The sequence below is a fragment of the Felis catus genome, chromosome F2 (assembly GCF_018350175.1).
Source record: "Felis catus isolate Fca126 chromosome F2, F.catus_Fca126_mat1.0, whole genome shotgun sequence".
NCBI classification, from domain to species: domain Eukaryota; kingdom Metazoa; phylum Chordata; class Mammalia; order Carnivora; family Felidae; genus Felis; species Felis catus.
Genome location: NC_058385.1, coordinates 14,877,863 through 14,884,409, shown reverse-complemented (window position 1 = coordinate 14,884,409; position 6,547 = coordinate 14,877,863). Strand labels below are relative to the sequence as shown.

At 39.2% G+C, this 6,547-nt stretch overlaps 1 pseudogene; it reads right to left on the bottom strand.

Annotated features, from left to right (window-relative positions):
• Positions 1 to 528: 528 nt before the first annotated feature.
• On the bottom strand, positions 529 to 5,873 carry LOC109491367 (annotated as a pseudogene).
• Between the last annotated feature and the right edge of the window lie 674 nt (positions 5,874 to 6,547).

Sequence of the window (6,547 nt, the reverse complement as noted above, 5' to 3'; positions counted from 1 at the left end):
TTGAAATAAGGGAAGTGATCTAAAACATTTCAAAAACTATTTTCAATATACTTGGTTGAATTAGTATCTAAATTTGCTAACTTATCTAATATACATCATTATAATGGCATTTACTCGTCTCTATTTAGCTAGCAATTTCCTTCCCAAGTTATGGGGGATGAGGCTGCACTATAGGAGTTAGGAGGTTGGGATCTAGAATCAGACAAGCTTAGGAGAATTTTTGTTCTCGTATTGACTAGCTGGGCAATCTTGAGTGAACTGCTGCTTTCCTCTGTGCCTCAGTATCCTCATCTATGAAAAGATGATAGGAATGGCAGTTCTTGCCTTGGGATATTGCGGGGACTGAATGAGGTGACTCAAACCTCGATGTAATAAGCATTCAGTGAGTGTCACTGAGTCTGACTTTGGTATTTGCTGCATGCTCTGATTCCCAACAGTTCATAAATAAGTTACCTTGCATATCTCACAGGTTGAGCTGGGGGAGCAAGCAAAATAGCCATAGCCTCTGAACGAAGGAGCAGGGCAGCTTCACACTGGGCAGGCGCACAGGAGGACACGGTCTGCCTCTTGCTTCAGCTGCTGCCAACTCTCCCCAGCTGTGCGTACAGATGGGGCTCCTCTCTCCTGCAGTGACGGGGCTCACATTGGCACAGGCTGGATTGCTTGTTGCTGTATGTACTCCTCTTGCTGAAGTTGCTGGGCCAGCTCCAAGTCGCTAAGGCCCAACAAGCCAGGTGGCTGCTCCCACTTTTTGCTTCCGGCCAACTTGCTCAGGGAATGACTTAAGTTCAAGTCAGAGTCACAAAAGCAGCTGTCACCACCCACATTGTGCAACTTTCCCACACAACTTGCTCCTCCTATGCAAAGTCCTGGTCGGTGACCATTCGGTACAAGCGACTTTCATGTTTAGTCAAAGTTTAGAAAAAGACACTAAGTTCACTTTCCTGGGCAGCTGCCATTAGCTCACAGAGACTATTGTAAGTCCTCGCTGTGTCTTAGCGGTCTCCAGGAACTCTCTGCAATCAGGCTTTCTGTTAGGAGGTTGGTGTCGCTGGCGTACTTGCAGGTGAAGATCTTCTCTACCAGCTGGTTATAACGCACTTTCCAAACTGCACTCACAGCCTCAGAAGTCCGGGGATCAACAAGCTAGCCATGGTATAGATATGCCTAGCAAGTCAAAGGTCCTGCACTCCGATGCCTACTCAAAATCTGAGACTCCTGTGAATCACACATTGCCATCCAGACCTGTGGCCAGTTTAGGCAGCATTGTCACTGCACTGTCCACACTGCTGAAAATAAAGCTGAAGTCCCTCTGATTTTTGGGGATTGGTGGATTGGAGACCATCTCCGGGATGAGCTAGTGGAGCTCATTTTATATAAAGATAGTATCTTTACCAACAATTGTTGTTTTGGGTTTTATTGGCCCTTACGATGTGCTCAAAGAGTTCTTTTAAAGTAATGCTTTCAATGACTTTTTAAATAATCGTCTAAAAAATGTTATATTTTGATATAACTTATTTTGATTTCTAGCCTCATTATCTTTCACATTACCTTTAAAGTATAGTGAAGTGAAAATATTTAACATTTGAGAGAGAAAATAGAGAATATTTCATCTTCTGCTATAGAAACTAAAATACATGTGTGTATATTTATGTATGTGTGTAGACAAACACATACATATAGACATATACACGTGGGTTGTATATACATATATGCACATGCATACAGACATATACACATTTATGTATATGCATACATATGTATGCATGTATATATGTGTGTAAGTAAATTAACGTTATAGGCATATTTTATGCTGCGTGAAATAGAGGTTTTCCCTTATATTTTAACAATGGAAATGTATAAATTTTAAAATGGTAAAACATAAAAAGACAAAGTGACTTACTTAAAAGTAATTATTATCTTGGACAATAATTTTATCTTCTTCTGACAATTAACACTAAAAGACTTCAAATCCAGGATGCCTGGGTTGCTCAGTCAGTTAGCAGTTAAGCATCTGACTCTTGATTTTGGCTCAGATCATGATCTGAGGTTTGTGACTTTGAGCCCTGTGTTGGGCTCTGTACTAACAGCACAGAGCCTGCTGGAGACTCTCTCTTCCTCTCTCTCTCTCTCTCTCTCTGCCCCTCCCCTGCTCTCTCTCTCTCTCTCAAAATAAATAAATAAACCTTAAAAAAAGACTTCAAATCCATCTCGATGTCACATAAGTTATGTATGTGACTAACATATTCTGTGTTTCTCCTGAAGGAAAAATAAAAGAATCTCTACATAATCTGATACTAACTTCATAATGGGCTCAAGCGAAGGAAATGTGAGAATTGGCAATTCTGAATTTCATTGTTATGAAGTTTGCTTACTCTTCTCAGCCCCATATAGTTAAATTTCACTATTGAATGTTACAAAGAATTTGATTAGAATAATTGAAATGACTTTTTTCTATAAAAATATTGTCGACAATTTTTAATCACCTTCGACAAAAATTATTCACAAATGTACATCAGACCATCATCAGCAGAATTTCAGTAAAGACAAAAAAAAAAAAAACCTCTGTGTGTGTGTGGGGGGGGGGGTGTGGGTGTATGAGTGTTTTAATCCATTAGAAGATTTAGTCTGGTCTGCCTGACATAAGGGTGATAGGTTTCTATCTCTTAGTCTAATTAACACCTTTAATCTTTTTTAACGGTTAGGCATTCTCTCTTTGGTTTTGAGGCATGCTAGAGATAAAAGCACGGGAGGCTGGAGGTTAATCCTTCCTGTACTTTATTTCTTAATTTCTGCCACAGGGATTCCCTTTCTATCATGGCTATTTATTCAGGAACCCTGATGATATGCTTTGAGTAAGAGACAACAGATAGTTGGTTTAGAACTATCATTCAATATTCCTTAGATATCAAATTACAGGGGCTGTAATTAAGAGCTGTTACATGAACACAACTTCAATTTCTTATATGTCTTTTTTATTATTATGTCTCAGAAATGAATCAAATTAGTGCTTTTAGAATTGATATTGAAACCAGATAGCACCATACCTTGGATTATTCTAGCAAAAAGGTAACAATGGTGGCAAACACCTCTCAGATTTAGTTAATTAAGGATGTTATAGATAGATACTAACATATCGATGATGATTTGCCTTTTCTCACTAAAATGAAGAGTGTTGAATTTCCTAGTATTGATAATAGAAATCTATTAACTCAAATTTGGCAATCAGTGCATAATAGAGATTTGACTTGTCATTTTAGAATTAGGATTTTTTAGGGTTATATCTTAAGTTTTTTTTTAAGCTTATTTCTTTATTTTGAGAGAGACAGAGAAAGAGAGAGTGAGCGGGAGAAGGGTAGAGAGAGGGGGAAAGAGAGAATCCCCAGCAGGCTCCGTGCTGTCAACACAGATCCTGATGCAGGGCTCAAACCCACAAACCATGAGATCATGACCTGGGCTGAAACCAAGAGTCTCTTGGATGCTTAACCAGCTGAGCCACCCAGGCTCCCCTGTGATTAATATGTCTTACATAAGGTAATGTTTTGACCATTTGCCCCAGAAGCTTTAACATCGTTTCAAGACAAACTTTTTTTCAGAGTTTTTGAAAATATACTGAGATTTTATTTGTAAAAATGCATTCTTCTTCAAAATATTCCATTTGGAATTTTAGGCAAACTATAGATTTTTAAATATTTTCAAATTAATAAAAATCTCTTATATGACTTGCGATTTCAGCTCAAATATTATATACTTGATATATATACTTATATATCTTTAACAAATTTTGCTGTAATTGAATCAATGTCATCTCTTCAGAACTGTAACTGAGGAAGAGTTTTTGAAAATGGACCATTTCTTGAAAAAAAAAGAATTAAAATATTCTCAATTTGACTAGAATTATTAATGTAATATTCCTGTATTACACACAAACAGATTCTAAAGATCTTTAAATAAATTTAGGTAGAAAAAGCCAGGAGTCAAGGAGTGCTAATTAAATATTTAAAAATGGACCTGGGTGGCGCAGTCGGTTAAGCGTCCGACTTCAGCCAGGTCACGATCTCGCGGTCCGTGAGTTCGAGCCCCGTGTCAGGCCCTGGGCTAATGGCTCAGAGCCTGGAGCCTGTTTCCGATTCTGTGTCTCCCCCTCTCTCTCTGCCCCACCCCCGTTCATGCTCTGTCTCTCTCTATCCCAAAAATAAATAAACGTTGGAAAAAAAAATGGGACAAATTCCCTGGCGAACGTACAAATATAGGAAAATTATAAATTAAAGCACTTTCAGAATTCTCGATTATGAGCTATTTAGAATGTTTGGTAAAATATATGTGTGGAATACATTTGCAAAGAAAAGTATAATGACCAGCTCTACCCTTACTTCCTGCTAATGAGCAATGTGTTTATATTATGCATATATGACTATATAAGGTACAATATATTGATCTAAAAGAGATTTACTTTCTTTCCATAACATTCTCTTTAGTGATTTGTGAGGGAAAAAAAAGAATGATGAGTAATATAAGAGTGGTCTAATGAATTTGTGCATTACCTGCTTTGTGTCTTCATAAATGTAACTTGCCCAGTACAAATAGATGATTAGCATTCATTCTAAATTTTCTTTACATTTTTTCGGACTAGCAACTTATGTGCTTATTGAGGAAAATCTAAGTACAAAATGAATTTTTTTTTGTCCTGTCTCCTCTCCTGCCATTCTACTTACTAGTTACTTGTTCTTGACCAGAATAATAATTGACCTAGAGTAACTGTTGAATTCCGCATCTTTAACTGACAAGTGAAGATAATGTCTGCTTTAAATATCGTGTTGTGTGTAAACTAAATATAATGTTTTTCAAGTTCCTAGTATACAGACTGCACTTAACAAATATTAAGCATGCCTTCTCATTTGAGAGATTTCCTATCTTTTAAGTAGCTTCGTTCATATCACATAACCTAGTTTGATAGTTAAATGGCTTTTGCAAAACCAGAAAACCATGATTTAAATAAGTATTACCTTTCCCAGGGAAGATTGCCTTTGTTCTCCTTTTTACTTACCTTCATTATTTTTATTTATTTCCTTTTTAAGTTTATTTATTTATATTGAGACAGAGAGAGAGAGAATGCCCATGTGCACACATGAGTGGGGAGCGGGGGGAGTGTCAGAGAGAGGGAGAGAGAGAATCCCAAGCAGGATGCACACTGTCAGTCCAGAGCCCCAGGTGGGGTTCGAACTCATGAACCATGATATCATGACCTGAACTGGAGTTGGATACTTAACCAACTGAGCTGCCCAGGTGCCCCCTCATTAGTTTTCATTTTTATTTTTAAGTGTCTGAACGAAACACTTTGCTATCTTTCCAGCTTCTTTTCCTTTTTTTTTTTTTTTTATAAATCATTGTCTCATAGCACTATAGCAAATTAATCTGCAATAGAAAGCAGAAACCACAGCACATGTTAAGTCTGCAGGGAAATTAGATAGTGCAGTTGGATGTGTTGTAGTGATGTGGGTCACCCACAAGAATAAACCTTTGTGCTCTACCCCTCACTGTCCTGTCAGGAGCTAAAAGACCTAGCCCCTGGCTTTGTTTCCCTTTGGAGGTTTCCCTCTGGAGGCCATCTTCATGGGAATGGTCACACACATGCAGGAAGGTCCCATTGTTGGGGTTTAATGCTTTGCTCTCCAGTCTTGAAATTCTTGAGAATTTTATCTGTAAATTTACAGCTTGTAAGTGAAGTGATATGGGACATTGGAGCATATGGCCAGAACTTAGAGCCTGGCTCACACACTCTGCTCCTCCTCAGGATGGGTTCTCAGGCCAGCTCCCAACTCCTTGTCCTCTGCTTCCTCAGGCCCTGGGCCCTCCTCCTGCCCCTCTCCCATGACTGCTGTTGCCCTCTGCCTGGGGCAGCCGCTCATATGAGACTCTCATTTCTCTTTCTTGCTTTGAGCTCCATGGGGCCTGGGCAAGGACTTGGGGTGGGCTGGGATAAAGGGTGCCCACCGATGTTTCAGGGCAGGCAATGGCAGCAGCATCCCTGCTCCAGTAGGTGACTCAGTGGTGCTGATCCTGCCACTCATGGTCCAGGGTCCAGGGGCACAGTGTGTACAGATGTAGGAGTTCCAATCTCTAAGGATGCCGGTAGGTCCTGTCTATGTTGGGTATCAGTGGTGAGAAGGGGAGGTTGACTTCCCTGTGCAGTCAGGTCTGCAGGTCTGTCAGATGGCTTTAGGTAGGCATCCTGGAAGTGGTGGCCTGCATGCCTATCAGGTTCAGGTGGGGTCCCTGGGCTCCTGCAAGGGTCTGTACTTTGTGGGTGAGTATTTCTATGGCAAATGAGTGTGACATTAAATAACAAATAAAAGCAACGTGAGAGGTCAAGAAAGAAACCCCAGAGAAAGGGACAAGTTTTATATTTTATTACCTTTAATGACATATATATATATATATATATACATTTTTTTTTTTTGAACAAGAGATTTTCATTTTTCACTGAGCTGAAATTACATAATAGGTACTACCTTTTGGGTTGTTCTCTGAATCTTCCATTCACCTT